The sequence below is a fragment of the Oryctolagus cuniculus genome, chromosome 1 (assembly GCF_051225735.1).
Source record: "Oryctolagus cuniculus isolate XC-2025 breed Fujian yellow rabbit chromosome 1, ASM5122573v1, whole genome shotgun sequence".
In the NCBI taxonomy this organism is placed as follows: domain Eukaryota; kingdom Metazoa; phylum Chordata; class Mammalia; order Lagomorpha; family Leporidae; genus Oryctolagus; species Oryctolagus cuniculus.
Window position 1 is genome coordinate 97,658,705 of NC_142867.1, and position 18,588 is coordinate 97,677,292.

Consider the following 18,588-nt stretch of genomic DNA (forward strand, 5'->3'; position numbering starts at 1 on the left):
AGTGAAAAGTGTGGGGTTTTCACTCCAGACTTTATCTCAGGAGTGAATAATTCTTCATCACCAGAAGCCATTTGGGATCTTAGATCTCAATGCAGTTAGGAACACCATTTATCACACATTTTTAAGGTATAAACAATGAAAAACTGCTTCTGTTTTCAGAAATACTAATTTTAAAGATTAATACCAACTAAAATATTAGCAAATTTCAGGTATTGTGTGCTTTCTCAACATTTAGAAAAGTAACTACATGAAAAATAGCAACATAAATTGGGATTGCAATGAAATAAAAGAAAATGACATGGAATTCTGCCAGATGTTGTAAACGCATTACCACTACAGTGAAGATAGTTTTTTGCCCTCCTTGCAAAGGAAGAATCCTTGAACAAAGTTTTCAATAAATATTTGCTGATTTGATTTGAAGCTGGCAGGGAAAGATAAAACTGAGCTTTGTCATTGTGTTAAGTGATAGGAAAATAGCATCAAATAATGGATAACATTTGCCTTCCCCTAACCCGGCATATCTTGATAATGCTTTCAAAGACTATCTTCAGTCAAAACTGCAGTGAATGAATGCCATCTAGTGGTGCTGAAAGTTCTTGCTCCTGTTTTTCTATGATTTGTTAGGCTGGCTAGACAATACTGTGCCATAATTTTTGGGTGGTTTGTCCCTTGCAACATATTTATTTGTATCTGTAGTATTAAGTGTAACAATTTGGAGGACGATTTATAATAAAGACTTTAGTACTCATGTATAAAAATAAAAACTAGAATATATTTCCAAGACTCTTCATTAATATCTAAAGTCACTAACCTAGATTTCTGGTTTACTTCCTCAACTGCATTAGCAGTATATGAAAGTTAAAAAAAAATGCTGTGTTTCTAAAGTCTATTCAAGTCAGACTATAAAAGAGAATGACAGAGTGTCTACCTCCTGTTATTCTTATACAGAAGAAAAATTTTAAATATAATAGAAAACACTTAACTGAAGAAAAACATACACGGTTTTGTTTTTTTTTTTTGTTTTTTTTTTTTTGGAAAATATTCATTATGTCTACACTTCACTCGGGTTTTGTATCCCTGTAGGAATACACAAATTAGTAAGGTTGTAACCATAAGAAATACGAAGTTTTTATTGAGTATTTATAGATTCCAGCAAAAAACTTTCTTAAGCAATGCAGTGACTTCAGCTCCAATTCCCATTCTCCTTCCCTCCCACTCCTGCCCCTGTATTGAGGGTTTGAGTGTTTGACCTGAACAACTGGAGCTTTGTAAATAACTCCTGATGAATCCCACAGAGCAGCCAATTCTAAGGACCGCCTGGATTGCCAAGTTCCTGTCAGAGGGTGAGTAAGGCTCAGAAAGACCCTCCACTTAGCACCTGTGCTTAAAAGACTGCGTCTAGAGGAGGCAATTGAGTGCCCAAAGCACACTGACCCATTTCAGAGGCTTAGCTGGTTTCTAAGAAGAAAATCCGCACACCCGGGCACTTTGGATAAACTCTGAATAAGCCTTAAGTGAGCGCTTGCTAAGGGAGCTGGACAACTTATTTTTTTTGAACATTTCGAGAGTGTACCTTATCTATTCTTTTCCCTGATTTCTGAAGGTTTTGTTTTCTATTATGACTGTACAGTAATATTGAGAATAATAATAGACATTTGTCCCTTTAAAATACTTCTCTGGTAGAAGCTTTATAAATTGGAACAAAGTCTACAATGTTGTGAGAATATAATGTCTTCTCAGTTGTCCTATAAAATCTCACCCCCACAAAAAATACCTTTCGATTCTGACACTGATTTTTTTACGCTATCTGTGTTGCAATTCCCGAAGCTCTAAGCACATTCACTTTTAGTGTTTCTTGGGTCTACTCTTGATTCATTCAAGTGTAAGAGTTGAATTTCTTGGTGAAGACTTTGCACAGGTACCTCAATACTTCTGTGTTCTAACATACTCTTTTAGAAGGCAACAATAGAAAACAACTTCAGAGAATCAACAAAAGCATTTTTGAAGAGACTGAGAAGAGTAGAAGGAGAGAAGGTGACAGGGAGAGATGGGTTAATCGATACAAAATCATGGCCAGATAGGAGGAATAACTCCTGGTGTTCTAATTATGCCAGAAATGTGATGGCCCCTAACAGCATTATAAGGTATAATTCAAAGCAGCGAAAAGAAAGGATTTTGAGTTTCTTCATCACAAAGAGAAATAAATGTTCAAGTGATGGATCACCTAAATAGCCTGTGTTGACCAAAACACAAGTGTCAGTGTACCAGAGTATCACACTGAAGCCATAAAAATGAATAATTCTTATCTTTCAATAAAAGTTTTTTAAATAAAAAAAAAGTAAAAAGTGAAATGCTAGCTAAACTTGACCAGGGAAAAAATGCCTTTTAAAACGTTGCCTCCTCTCAGAAGATGATGAAGTTAATGGCCTCGAGATAAGGATGTGCACTGGAAAATTTTAGAAGGATGGGCACAATTCCTAGGATGGTGGCTTGCTGTAAATAATTACTCTGCTGACATTTTCATTTGTGTCAATTTGCAAAAACATAATGGAAATAGCTCACACACTCACCCCTCAAAATATGTTAATGGACAACTGTGGTTAGCACAGCATTTCATCTTCTGTGCATGTTTTCCAGATTATTTTATGACATGTGTTAATTAGCTCTTATAAATATATTACCATTTAAAATAGCAGTTAACCATGTGCTTCATTCAAACATTTCAAAACATCAGCTTCAGGACATTAAATTACTTTAAGGCCTGGGGATACCTCTGTATTTGAATCCCTGCACAACGAGCTACACCCTAACTTGATACAAACAGCTGAGTCTTAGTCCACCAGCTGAGCATCAGTCTGTGACAGGCAGCCTGCTGATTCTAATAAGGAAGAACACAGAGCTGTAACCAAGTGAGTCATGTCTGTGTGTCACTTCTGTTTTCTGTCCATGCGTTCTGTCTGACCACACTGCAGTCCCAGAGTTCTTTGTGCCTCTTCTGGTTCTGAAAGTTTCCCGTTTCTAGGTTCATGAACAAAAGCCAATTCAAAAATTTAAACTACATTTATTGTAATGTCATCTTTGGACAAGAACAAGTATTTGAAAATGTCATGTAAGGTATTTTGGTTTTCCACCCTAAATTACCCCCATAAAAACAAAGAAATTATGTAAATAACACCCACTGAGCCACTTAAGGCAATAAAAACATAACAGCACTACCGAGTGATATTTACTGTCATTTTGTTTCTATCAACTACAATCAAACAAATCGCATTTTTGGCTTTCTAAATTCAATTGTAAATTTGTTCCACTCATTTACCATAAAAAAAACTTTGAAAAGAAGCAAAACAAAAAGTATGTTTTAAATATTTGCTGAACTTATGACTATTAGTAGTCTCCGTTTTAAATTTAAATTTAAATTGTGAATTTAATTGAAAGATATTATAAATGACAATTTTGAACACTAGTGTTATTTATCTCAATTTTCTTTCTCTACAATGCATCAGTTACCTTGTGAAACAGTTTGCACTGGCTTAATACAGGTAGAATAAAATAAGCTGCATTAAAAGCAAAATAAGTGAGTTCTAGTGGGAACCTTCTTTAATTAGTTATATCTGAGAGTTAGAGGGACGTAACTCCCATCTACTAGTTCACTCCCTAAATGTCCATAGCAGCCAGTAGTAGAACAGGTGGAACCTGGGAGCTGGAAACTGAACCCAGTTCTCCCAAATGGGAGGCAGAGACCCAACACCTGCTTCTCAGGGAGCAAACTAGCAGGAAAATGGAACGTCGGTGGAGCCAGGTCTCAGACTGAAGCACTACAATTTGTTACTCCAATAACAAAAAAGCAACCACAAACTTGATCTTAACTATCTTTCTGCCATCAAAAATTACTTGAGCAAAATGGCACTATGGCTAGTGGCTAGTCAAATATTTTCCACCATCATGAAAAACTCAAGATTCTGCAACTTGTTCTTCATGTTTTTATTGTCCACCGACTTTCCTCTCACAATAACCCTACTCTGATCCTCCGGGACAGAATTATCACACTGGCAGTGGATGCCTTGTCTTCTCTTCTGTCTCTTTCTTTAGTCAGGTGATATATCCCCCAAATTATTGTGGTACCAAAAAAGGTGTGTTTTCAGCTTTCAGTCTCTGAGAAATGGGTAAGAAGTCTCTAATCACTGATTTTTTAAATGTAAATGGAGGGCCAGCCGGTGCGTGGTACAGGTAGTTAAGCTGCCTTCTGCAGGGCCAGCATCCAATATGAGCGCCAGTTTGAGTATCAGCTGCTCCACCTCTGATCCAGCTCTTAGTTAATGCACCTGGGAAAGCAGGGGAAGATGGTCCAAATGCTTGGGCCCGTGCACTCACCTGGGAGACCTGGAAGAAGCTCCTGGCTCCTGGCTTCTGGCTTCTGACTTTGGCATGGCCAGCCCTGACTGTTGCGGCCATTTGAGGAGTAAACCAGCGGATGGAGGATCTCTCTCCCTCTCTCTGAAACTCTTTCAAATAAATAAATATTAAAAAAAAAAACAGTAAATGGAATCACTTAACACCTATTATTACTCTCCTCACTTTAAAAAAGCAGAGTTGAGATGATAATGGAAAACACTACTTGCTCCAAAAACAATTAATGCTGTTTCCAATGAAGACTTTCTGATATTGTGCTTGATTGTGAAGGAATATAGAATTTGCATGTGGGATATGCCTCCATAAGAGGTGTAAAGTAAAACTTCGCCCAGTTGGCTTTTTCTGGACACACTCTACAAATACCTGTTGAGTGTTCATTATAACTATATCCATATATAGGTATATGTATGTTTATACGGATAGATATAGATCTGCCTTGTTCTTTCAGAAAGCTTGTAGACAATGTAATTCAAAGATAATGTGCATTTTTCATGAACTGATTTAAGTGTCCATGTGTATAGTCAGGTCAGGCACAGTTCTCTGCTATAGATAAAATGCTAAGCAAAAGTAAAACGTTTTTTCTTCTACCCAGTAACTCTCACCCAGTTAACTAAGGTTTAAACTCAAAGTGTTTGCTAGAATCCAACTAAAATATGTTCTACCTTTTAAATGTAGTCTGTGGAAAGTAACCAAGGAGCTCATACTACCGCAGGGATTTCATTATGAATCCCAGTTCTATTGAATGGATGATGATATCAATGGCATTAGATAGAATAGTGGAGCTTTACTGACTCCAGGATATACTACGCATGTATTAAAGGAGTCTGACCAAGTATTTATCAGGAAAAGGTAGTAGGGACTGACCTTACAGTATGAAATAGATGTTTAACAAAAGGAAGGAGAAAAATGGCTCTACAATTGGCTCACAGGTATCTCAACTGCCTCTTTATCACATACCTCAGATTTAATTGGCTCCCCCTTTCAGCAATATTGCCACTTTCATTATATGAAAAGGAAATTCAATGTCCCATTAGACACATTGTGAATCTCAGATAATTGGCAAAACCAGTGACCTTCCCACAGTGTTTGCAAATCAATCAAAAAAGCCCAAAAGCCATGATTCAACCCTCAGAGGCTTACTGCATCACCCAAGGGAGCCAATAATCCTACCTCAGGGCAAGATCAATTAGGAAGAGAGGAAAATTCCTCACAAACATAAATGGGGCCATTTGCACTTAAGAGGTGAAATGTGGGCACAGTCAGAGTTAGCTTATTCTAAGCCCCAGGCTGCCTAGCCTGTCTAGCACCACCTTAGTGCAAGGTCAAGTCACAGACTGAATTTTTAGCAAATTGTCAAGTTCATGGCAACACTGATGAAAAGATAAGCCTGTTTATTTAGAGTCTACACTTAACAAATTTGGGCAGCTCTCAAACATTAGGAATTGTACTAATCTAAAATTGTATCAGATCTGCTCTCATTCCCCCCAAAATCTTGAACATTGAATGAAGTATTAAAAAGAGCCAAAGGCATGGAAAGCCAAACTGACACTCTGGCAAAAAAAAAAAAAAAAAAAAAAAAAAAACAAAACTAAATGAGAGATCTCTGTGAGTGAGATCCCAGTGGAAAGAACAGGTCTTCAAAGAAGGAGGTACCTTTCTCTGAAGGGAGGAGAGAACTTCCTCTTTGACTATGACCTTGTCTAAATAAGATAAGAGTCAGAGAACTCAAGGGGCTTCCATAGCCTTGGAAACTCATGACTGGAGCATAGGGAGATTACTGATGCCATAAACAGGAGTGTCAATTTGTAAAGTCAACAACAGGAGTCACTGTGCACTTACTCCTCATGTAGGATCTCTGTCCTTAATGTGCTGTACATTGTGATTTAATGCTATAACGAGTACTCAAACAGTATTTTTCACTTTGTGTTTCTATGTGGGTGCAAACTGTTGAAATCTTTACTTAATGTATACTAAACTGATCTGCTGTATATAAAGAAAATTGAAAATGAATCTTGATAAGAATGGAAGGGGAGAGAGAGCAGGAAAGGGGAGGGTTGCGGGTGGGAGGGAAATCATTGGGCGGTGGGGGAAGCCAATGTAATCCATAAGCTGTACTTTGGAAATCTACATTCATTAAATAAAAGTTAAAAAAAAAAGAGCCAAAGGCTTAAAAAGCCTGCCTCTGTATCTTAAAACTGATTGAGTCATTTTAGCTAATACCCATAAAAAAAAAAGTTTTTTTACCCAAAGCCAAAAACAAAAAACTCAAAAGCAAAAGTATAGCAAGTATAAGAGACACAAAGAAACATAAAGAGAAGTGAAAAGCTGGCTACACTTATGAGGAAGGGTCCTCGCTACAGCCAACAGCAGTAGGCAATACTTCACTCTCTCATTCTATTTCTATATGCCAGACACTGTTCCAGGAAGAGCAGGGCTGTCCACGATGAGCAAAGCATGGTTCCTACACAGAATGTTGGCACTCAGCCTAGGAATGCAAAAACATGAGTAAATAACTCTATGAAAATGTAGTGACTATAAACTGTGATGCTACACAGTATATCAAGAACCCAAAAGATGGGGTGAGTGAGTATACACTAGGCAGTCAGGAGCGTTTCACAGAGAAAACAGACATTGATGTGACACTAGACTTTCCCAAGCACAGAAAAGGGGTAAAAGTAGTCCAATAGGAAGGAAGAAAAAAAGGGAGGGAGGAGCAAAACAAGGATCTAAAAAGCTGAGAAGGTGGAGACTTGGTCTTTGTGTAAATATTGGCACAAAGCATCAGCAAAGATGAAGCTTTAAACCCTCTCTACCTCTGTAAAGATTAGAGGTGATGGAAATGTGGGTTCCTTATGTTGGATCAGCTCAGTTAGCAGTTTCCCCTGTTGAAATCCTACTCCAGCAGAGCAGAGTCTACATTAATCACTTACTAGCATATCCCCAGTGGTTTAGTAGAGGCTCAAAAAGCTGATTGTTGAGTAAGTGAAAAATCTGAATGAGCCTCACTTGAAGACATAGGCAGGAGCTATCTTGTACACGTTTAAGTAAGAGTGCCCAGTAGAACTTGAGCTCCTGAAGGGAAGCCCTCAATTACCTGGAAGGCTTTCTTACCTGTCACCTCTCAAAGATGGTGGGAAACCTACGTATTTTAGAGTTTGTTGTATAGGCTGAGAAATAGCACAAGAATTTTATTTCCATGTATTAAAGTAACAATGAATGAGATGTGACGTGAGAAAATCAGGCACCAAAAGAAATTACTGCAGCAAATAAATCATATCAGCGATTTCCCACACTGCACTACCAGCAGAGCTTTATGCCTTCGCCTCATTACGAAGCCCCTTTTACATGAAAAGCTTTGCTCCGGCAGGATCCGCAACAAAGTAGGAAGAAACTCAAAAGACAGGAGGCTATTCTAAGAAGGTATTTTGACTTCTTTAATCTTACTTTTTGGCTGAATTGATTTGAATGGGTAAGTATGATTATATTGGCCTAGTTCTGTTTTTTCATAGAAAACAGAAACCTCTTTACAGATCTCAGAGGAGCGCAAATGGAATTGGTGCAGGTTAGAAAGGGGTGTCTGTCTCCTAGCAACTGTTACCATGGTTCCAGCCATACCTCATGAAGTTTATAAAAGGATAAAATAAAAGGAAAAGTAAAGAAAGCAAAGGACATACTTTTTTCCAAGAAAGAAGAAAAATATGATTGTCAGAAGGCAAGTGCCTTTCTCTTGGAAGATTTGCAAATTCTAGCATTAGGTTATGTTCAACAAAACTTGTTTTAGTTGATGCTACAAAAACACTTGTTAGAATAATTTATATTGTTACTTTTAATATGAAAATCCAGAAATTTGGCTTCTTTAAGCTTGAGAAAGGAAAGTCTGCTTGATAACTTCAGAGATATAAAATGAATTAGCTTTTTCTAGCCTTCAGTCGAACGCAGCTGCATAGAAGTATCTGCTATGGTTTAAGGTAAATTAAATAAGATTCCTCATTAGGCAGAAAATAGAGCTAACTTCATAATTTATTTCAATAATGTTATCTACTCTTCAAAATGTTTAAAAGAAAGTGAGATTCATAAAAAAAGCAAAACAAATCAACAGTACATTTGAGAACTCTTTTCTGAGTGTTGTAAACATCATAAATATAACTATATTTTTATAAATTATAGAGTACTTATATTAAACAGTTCAGTAACAAATTGAACTACTTGCCAGTAAATGAAGTGATGTATCATTTTAATCATTTTTATTCAGTCAAAAAGGCAATAGAACAGAATTACTCCTAATCCTCCCCTTAAGAATAACCACATAATTGGGCCTACTTCTATACAGAATGAGGTTTTCTTTCTTATAATACAGTGCCAAGCTTAATATTAAATTATAGAGGAAATTAGAGTAGTGTCATTTTGACCAAAAAAAAAATAGCAAAGAATTGAAAAGCAGAAAATAGTAAGGTTGACATAGTCACTAGCACATGAAAAAAATGGAAGAAACATCAAGATAGATAGAAGTAACATTTTCTCCCTTTTTAAAGATTTTTCTCCCATGGCCACATAAACCAAACAACTGTTATATTCTTCCAAAGTCTAGGTTTAAATAGTCTCTGTACTTGCTTCTGACATTCCATTGTAAACAACAAAACCATACTGGCAGGAGATGGGGAGAAGGAATATACTATGTATATATTCCATTTTTAGAACTAGTTTTATGATATAATAATATAAATACCTGAGAACAACACAAGTGAATCAGATTTTCTTGTTTCTGCACACCCCACCTTGTTATTTTCCTTTCTTATATGTGTACACAACACCAAAATATTTGCTCATTTATTTGACACATTTACCAATGCCACTAACTTCCAAGTGCTGTATATAACCATTTGTCAACTTCAATCCATATCAAGAAGGAAAACAAAGAAACATAAGTAAATAATGCATCACAGATTGTTGAAAGATGAGTTAGAATTTCCCAGGAAGAGAAGTTGGGAAAGGGCATTCAAGGTAGCTGTCGTGTGTGAGAGCAAAGCAGTGGGAAAGAGCTGCACATCCAGCAGGTGAGTGTGGTTGCAGCGTTAAGTGCAGGTGAATTAGGGAGATGGTCAAGGCAAATTGAGGGCAAATTGTGGCAAAGCCTCAAAGACTTTGCTAAGTGGTTTTAAGTTCATCACACGTCATAGATGTCATGGGATGTTTCAAAACATGATCAACTTGTGTTATAGAACTGTAATTCTTTTTGATGACAACATGAGTGGAGGCTGGAAGGTATACAGCCTAGTGACCAAGTAGTGCGCCTAGTGCCTATGTAGAAAATATAGCAAACAAGCAATGAGACTTAATCTTTATACTTTACCTTTCATGGTCACATATGTAACTTCATTTATGTGACATCTACTTAACTACTGAGCATCTGTTATAGGCCAGGCAGTGTCCTAGGCTCAATAAAAGTCTCTGACCCATGGAGCTTATATTTGGTAGAGCCACACAATAAAAAAAAAAGTGATGCCAAGTAGTGATGATGAAAAGTTTAATTTCTTAAAATTATCAATTTTTTACTTTGCCATGATATACACGTAATTTATGGATTCATTATTTTCATTATTCTTTATTTTTGGAACTATAACTGAGCTAATATTATTAAAAATTGTGAATTTCTAAAATAACTTCAACAGTATAGTTAATCAATATGGGTAATGGTCTTTAAAGATTTTACTCACTCAAATAAAATATAGGCAAAATACATCCTCATTGAGCTTGCTAAACAAATATTACATATTTACAAAGTATCAATCTACTTTATTAGGGACAGGCAGTTTTTGTCTTCCTTTTCTGTTTATAGTTATTTTGTTTGTTTTAAAAATAGCATTGCAGGCCGGCGCCGCGGCTCACTAGGCTAATCCTCCGCCTAGCGGCGCCGGCACACCGGGTTCTAGTCCCGGTCGGGGCACCGGATTCTGTCCCGGTTGCCCCTCTTCCAGGCCAGCTCTCTGCTGTGGTCAGGGAGTGCAGTGGAGGATGGCCCAGGTGCTTGGGCCCTGCACCCCATGGGAGACCAGGAAAAGCACCTGGCTCCTGGCTCCTGCCATCGGATCAGCGCGGTGCGCCGGCCGCAGCGCGCCGGCCGCGGCGGCCATTGGAGGGTGAACCAACGGCAAAGGAAGACCTTTCTCTCTGTCTCTCTCTCTCTCACTGTCCACTCTGCCTGTCAAAAAAATAAAAAAAAATAAAAAATAAAAAAAATAGCATTGCAAAAAAAAAACAGCATTGTAGTTAATCATTTGAACAAGTTATATGTTTATTTAGAAAATCCTTACTGTTTATTAAGACAAGGTATCTGCTTATGTCTCTGTCCTCTCTGTGAATCTACTTCAAAGGAAACTGAGTCTCTTATTTCCTATTTTAAATATAGTATGATGAATCCCAAGGTCAAATGCAAAGAGCAAATTCCGCCGAAATAGAAGCAAAGAGAATAACTCTGGGATCTTATGTCTTACATATTTCATCTATTGACTATTATTGCATAGATGCAAATTTTGAAATCTATGACCAAAACATTATTAGCTGAAATTCTTAGATATTGAGAGAGGACTGTCCCAAAAGTTACAAGCAGAACTTATTTTGAATATTTTTGAAGTGGTTTATTTAAGTTGTTATTATGGTAAGGACAATCAACATCTTAGGAGGTAGCAGGTCATGGCTCTGCTTCTTGGGCTCTGTCACTCATGTGGGAGACCCAGATTGAGTTCTGGGCTCCTGGCGTGGGCCTGGCCCAGCACTGGCTTTTGTAGGTATTTAGGAGTAATCCTGTGAATACCTTTCTCTTGCTTCTCTCTCATCGTCTGCCCTTCAAGCAGGTGAAGATAAATTAATTAACATTTAAAAAGGTAACCATAATGAATGGAAAAAGACAATTAAAGTAGCATTTATGTTTAGATTTAAGCAACATAAAGTTTGAAATGTATGTGAAAGTTAAGGAAGAAGGGGAGTGGAAAATAATGCTATAGGAAGCATGTCCTAAAATAACCTATTAATGTTCTACAGAACTGCATACTGTATCTGGCTCCTGAGATGCCAGTGTACATTAGCATATTAAAGTTTCCCAAAATTGCTATAGCAAAGAAATCTCTTAAACCTTGTTCAACCCAGTGTTCCTTGCAAAATTGGCCACAGAACATTTTTTTTCTTTACAGCCATCCGTTGACATTTTATTTGCCTGATAGAGAAATTTTGATCAACAAAAGAGAGAGAGAGAGAGAGAGAGAGAGGAGTAATATGGTTCAGATGATGCTTCATGTATGCTAAAGAAAAGGACTATAAAAACAAGGGAATAAAATGTAGTTATGGTATGTTAACACCAGCCCCCACTAACGGCCTCCATGGTCCTCTGCCCTGAGACAGGGAACCACACACTCTCAGGTTGGCTGGGTCATAGCGCCAACCACCCCATCAACAAGGTCTTCATGTCATGTTTGTACCATTCATGTTCACGTGTTCAAACAGTTGGGTCCCACTGAGAGCACATTTGACCATAATAACTAGAAAAATAGCTTTTCATAATTTTATGTCCCTTAAAAACATATATGACATTTGAAGATAGATTTTATTCCCATCACCACTGGTCCCCTCATATTTTCTTTAGAAATCAAAAACAGGTATTTACTCATTTTTTTAACATTGATTTATTTATTTGAAAGCCAGAGTGGCAGAGAGAGAGAGAGAGAGAGAGAGAGAGAGAGAGAGAAATCAGTTTTCCATTCGTTGTTTCATTCTCTAAAAGGCTACAATGGCTAGAGCTGCGTCAGACAAAAACCAGGAGCCAGCAACTTCATTCATGACTCGCACATGGGCGGTAGGGTCAAAGTACCTGAGCCATCTTCCACTACTTTCCCAGGCCTATCATCAGCGATCTGCATCAGAAGTGGAGCAGCCAGGACTCAAATTGGCACTCCAACATGGAATGCCAGCATCACAAGTGGTGGCCGAACACACTGAACCACAATACCAGTCCTGGAATTTACTTATTGATGATATGTCCAATCAGGGACATATCAGGAAATGAGATACATAATTATGTTCTAATACATTTATTCCTACATATATATAGTGCTATTTGTGAAATTCTTGAATTCATAGAGAATATTCTAAAATGTATTTTATATTATACCTAGTTTACCCCTTAATTGATTACTTTGGTTTATCACACTCAAATAGGATTATCTATTAGATTGAGTTGTATTTGTATTATATTTATAATACACACATGCACACATACATACTTGAATTGCCTTTTTTATGTTTCTTTTTTTATAGAAAGATTTTATTTAATAAATATAAATTTGAACTGTCTTTTTAAATAAACACCTGGTAAAGTAGAAATGATGCAAAACCAAATCCAAGATATTTAAGCTTGTATACTAATTAGCTTTATTATGGGTAGATGAAGAAATTGCAGATCTAGACTTAAATGAATGAAATTTTACCTGATATATCTCCATCTGTGTATCCCTATTCCAATACCTTGCATAACAGAATTAGGAACACCTTGTGTCTATGCTGTTATTCAAACAAAAAGTGTGATCAGGTAGGAGATTATTTGCAAGAAAAGGAATTATGTCCTTGTTTCATTATGAGAAAGCTGATTTTTACCATTAACAAGTTTGGTGTTAATTAAATATCTAATGTAGCAGAGAATGTCATACTCAGAAGGATATGTTTTATTCATTTTCCTCTTAGGAAGGGTATATTCATATTAGCCAAAACTTAAGTCAGTTTGCTGAATTGCTATAATCTAAAGAAGGGAACAGGGTGAAATGAAAGGAGTATAGCAATTTTGTCAACAGACCTGGGATTCAGTCCCAACTTCATCCCTTAATGACTGTATTTAATTAATATGTTTGTTTATGAAAGCAGAGAATAACCCCCTCCATCTACAGCTAAATAGAATTATTTTTATATTGTTCCTTACAAAGTATCTCTTTAATTTAAAAAGAGCATACTTCCAACTGGTTCTTTTAAGCTGTTATATGTGCTTCAAATTCATAATCACAAATGTCATAGAATCTTTTATCTCCTTTTGCAAATATTTTAAACCACTAAATTAAAATGTTATTAAATAACAATGGAGCACTGGTAAAAGACATTCATAGTTAACATGATGAGAACCATATTATCCAAGCTTGGTTGATGCAGAATTTTAGGACTACCATAATTGACAGAGAAGGATATCCTCCACAATATATTTTTCTGCAGCCATTGGCAGCTACTGTGATGGGATCATGGAAAGAACACAAGAAGGAGATTTAAATACCTGAATTTCAGAATTTGCTTTTCACTCTGTGGTTCTAGGACCCTTTTTAAACTATATCACTTGTAAGGTCTTCGGTTAGCTAATCAGTAGAATTAGGAGAGACCTGTGCATAGAATGACCTAAAATCTGTAAATTGAAAGGATGAAACTAAGGGAATTTTTTTTTAACTTTTATTTAATGAATATAAATTTCCAAAGTACAGCTTATGGATTACAATGGCTTCCCCCCCATAACGTCCCTCCCACCCGCATCCCTCCCCTTTCCCACTCCCTCTCCCCTTCCATTCACATCAAGATTCATTTTCGAATCTCTTTATATACAGAAGATCAATTTAACATACATTAAGTAAAGATTTCAACAGTTTGCTCCCACACAGAAACATAAAGTGAAAAATAATAGATGATTTTTTAAATGATGATGAAATCAGAGCAGACCTATTGTCATGTTTAATCCCAGTGAGAGTCAAGTTGGGAATTGATAATTTCTTCTTCTTTTTTTTTTTTTTTTTTTTTTACAGAAGATCAGTTTAGTATACATTGAGTAAAGATTTCAACAGTTTGCACCCACATAGAAACACAAAGTGAAATATACTGTTTGAGTACTCGTTATAGCATTAAGCCTCAATGTACAGCACATTAAGGACAGAGATCCTACATGAGGAGTAAGTGCACAGTGACTCCTGTTGTTGACTTTACAAATTGACACTCCTGTTTATGGCATCAGTAATCTCCCTATGCACCAGTCATGAGTTTCCAAGGCTATGGAAGCCCCTTGAGTTCTCCGACTCTTATCTTGTTTAGACAAGGTCATAGTCAAAGTGAAGGTTCTCTCCTCCCTTCAGAGAAAGGTACCTCCTTCTTTGAAGACCTGTTCTTTCCACTGGGATCTCACTCACAGAGATCTTTCATTTAGGGTGTTTTTTTCTGGGGGGGGGGGAATTTTTTTTAATTTGAAAGGCGGGGAGATAGAGACAGACAGAGATCTCCCATCTTCTGGTTAACTTCCCAAACTGGTTAATGCCCACAACTTCTGGGGCTGGGCCAGGCCAAAGCCAGGAGCTGAAAAGCCAGGAGCCACAGACTCAATCCAGGTCTCCTGTGTGTTTAAAAGGGTCCCCAGTATGTGAGTTATCACCTGAGTGTGCATTAGCAGGAAAATAGAATAGAAAGCAAAGATGGAAGTCAAACCCAAGCACGGTCATATAGGATGCAGACATCTTAGGAAGCAGCTTGTTACTGCAATAAATACACACCCCAATAATGTTTTTAACATTTGGAATAAAATCAAAGAAAGAAACAAGAACAACCAGTACTAAGAATATTGAGTAGTTATCATACATGAGACACTATGAAGGGGGAAATCCTGTGTTGAGAGTATAAAAATTTTGTTTTAAATAAAAACAATGAATCATTCCCACTTACCTATGTAGAGATAAAAAACTTGGGACAGTTAGCTGAAAAAAAAATGTTTTTTACATCATTGATTCTACTATCTCATGACTTTATTTGGAAACCATCATATTTTGATTTTCCAAAGAAGCTGTGCTTTAAACAATGTTTGTGTGCATACTGTTTGTTTGGGAAGTAAGGAACAGAATGGAAGGAGAGTTGAGAAATGTAGTCAATAAAAGTTGCAGTTATCAAGTGAATTAGTATGTGGGTAACAGAAGTTTAATTCCATTTCTAATGAGTATAAACTAATTATTGGACGAAGCTAGGGTAGGACACACACATAGGAATCACCTCACCTGTGGAGCTAGGGAGCTGGAGTCCTGACACACCCCTCCTGCCAGTCACTGAGGGCTTTGGCAGAAGTAGGTATTAATGCTCTATTGCTTCCTATTTTCTCCCCCTCCAAGAGCCTAGTGGACTGGAAAGACCAGAGAAAGCTCCAAGACAAGAGAATTCTGATGCTGACAGTCAGAGGGTGAGCTGGTATGTGTTGAAATGGTAAAGGGCAAAAGTGTAGGTGCACCATATGTAGAGACTTAGGATTTTACATCTGTACAAGACTCATAGCTCAGAAAGGGTCCTACCCCAACTGGAAATCAGTGAGACTTAAAAAAAAAACACATTCATTTTCCTTTATGGGAAACTCCTTTTATTCCCTTCCTCCCAAAAAAAGTGATTCCTAATTGGAACATTTTATAATCTCTAACGTCTCCAAGCATAGAAGACATAAAAAATATACAGATATACATACACATGCATATTCATAAACACAAGTTTGTATGTATATGTTTGTGTGTTTGTATGTATCTTTCTTTTATAATATTTAATGGGAGTTCACATTCTCTATCCTCATTCTAAATCTTTTCTCATACTGCACAGCTTTAAGTTATCTTGGTCTGGGGTGCTTTATCCTCCCTACTCCTGGAACTGAAGTCCCACTATTACCTTACAGGGTTGTAGTTTAAGGCAGCAGCTTACTTGCAAAAGCCCCTCACCTTATACAAGTATTTTTCTTTTGATAGAATTGAAATAAAGCTAACAGTTTTGCTTGTATATGCAGTAAAATGTTTTGAAGCACTTTGAACATACTCATTCAGGGCATATCTGGGAGTTTGGGTTTCATATAGAAGATGAGTGAGAGTGACTGCTGTCATGACAGTTCCAACATCTACCAGCATCGCAGCCCTAACACCATCAAATGTGTTTAGCATTTTCTTCATTACTGAATTTTCTGGAACATGATAACAGCTGAGAGGAATTTACAAATTAAAAGAGAAAGCAAAATCACTCATACTCCCATGTGCCATTATGTGGCTTTCCTAGAAGATAGTGCAGACTAAAATGAGCATTCTTTCTTAATAGTTTGGGGTAATGTAAAACAACCCTAATAAAAGGACCCCTGAGTATTCCATAAACCATTGATATATAAAGGATGAATATAAAGTATGATTGTGGATTGAAAGCCAAGCTTGCATTCACTTGAAAATGTTTCATTGACCTTAACGTACCCATGTTTGTGACGTTTAGCCTAGCCGTTAAAGCACCTGAATTCCATATCAGAGTACCTGAGTTTGATGTCCCACAACATCTCCTGACTGCAGCTGCAGTTGGATAGGCCCCAGGAGGCAGCAATGATGGCTCAAGTAATTGAGTTCCTGTCACCCATGTGGGAGACCTGAATTGAAGCTCCCTGCTTCAGCCTATGCTCAGCCCTAGCTGTTGGAGGCATCAGGAGTGAACCTGTGAATGGGAGCATCCTCTCTCTGTGTCTGTCTCTCTGTGTCTTTCAAATGCGTTAATAAATATTTATTTAGTGTCTATTCACTCTTAAATTCTACTTTGTTACAGCAAGTGATATCACTGCTCCTTGAAAGATAGAGCATTTCCCTTGCTCTATTCTGTATTTAGAAATTTCTACTTGAGTCTTATCCCTTTATGGGATAATAAACACCCTTGTAAAAGCAATATTGACTTACTTACCATCATAATCTTTCTATATCCTTGGCCTGAGCTTACTCATGACTTTTGTTGAGCTAGATTGAATGGAAATCAGGAATCAAGATAGAAAACTTTTGTGAATTCAATGTTACCCAACATCAGTTAACAAATAAAGATTTTAAAGTGATAGTTGTCAAGATTGGTTATGCCGTAGTTTGTTAATAAAACACAGTCATTGATTGCACCTTTATCAATATACATAGGTCTAAAGTTCTTTGCTTTATCAATATAAACAGGCATAATTTGAAAACTGAATTGTCTGATACCACCATAGATATTTCTAAACAACTGTTTATCTCCTTACAAAAAAAAAAAAAAAAAAAAAAAACAAGAAAAAGTAATTAAAGGAATAAATTAGTCACTTCTTCTAAGGGTGTATTCTTGTTAAGATGAATTCCTTTAAAAATGATGATTACTGTAAGTTGTGTTCTCCCTAGCAAATGGACTTTGAACAGATGCTTGGTTATTATTCTTTATCTATCTTTATTCTTTAACATTATTCTCAGTTTCTCCTAAAAAGATAAAAGATACACGTTCTCTACTGCTGTAGTGCCCTGTCTTTATAAAAGGCCTTAATTAATTTTTGCAATGAGGCCTTCACTCCAGGCAGTGTTTCTCCATGACAACTTGGCCAGCCACATTTGTGTGAAAATATAAATTCATATTTATATCTTTCATCTCTAACTTTCTCTACCTTGTTTCTACCTTGTTTATAAAATTGTAAATTCAAATACATAGAGATGTGAGGTTCGTTCTGCCTTCAAAGTCAAGTCATTCAGATTCATTTTTACAGGAGAAATTCTTCACTTTGGTTGAGATGATGAAAGCCATGTAAAACCACAACCATGACATTGTCAGTTTTACATAGCCACTTAAAGAAACTTAACACCGTGTTTATAACACACTATAATATAAGGTGTAAATTGGATTTTTTTCACAAAGAAAGGTCCATCTAGTTGTAAATTCTTGGCAGAGAGACCAAGATCTGGTTTTAAACCATGGCCACCTCATGGAGCAGTGGTGAATGAATTCTCTATTCTTAAAGGCAATGAAGCTGTCATGGCAGATTGTGCACTACATTTATTTTTTACCCAGCCAGGATCTGGCTCAATAAAGTTGTTGATTTCTCCGGCATCATCAGCTAGGTAAATAAATCTTCAGATCCCTGCCCCACCAGGTCCTTCACATTGAGCTCTGCAAAACCTTTTCTAGCAGAATTTTTTGCCCATTTTACTTCTTTGTGGCTTTGTCAGTTTTTGCCCTTTGAAAACATATTGCATTATTATAGCTCCTTACTAGAGAACCTAAAACTGACAATTCTTTCTTTATGGAGATACCAATGCAAAATTTCCTCTAGTTGCACATTTTTAAAACGTGTACAGTGCTCACTCTTTAAAAATAAATTTATCTAGTTGGCATAGGTTT

At 36.8% G+C, this 18,588-nt stretch overlaps 1 protein-coding gene across 8 annotated transcripts in view; it reads left to right on the forward strand.

Moving 5' to 3' along the window:
- Positions 1-18,588, forward strand: part of GRIA4 (glutamate ionotropic receptor AMPA type subunit 4) — a 390,923-nt gene that overhangs the window by 281,037 nt on the left and 91,298 nt on the right. The gene's annotated exons all lie outside the window — the stretch shown is intronic.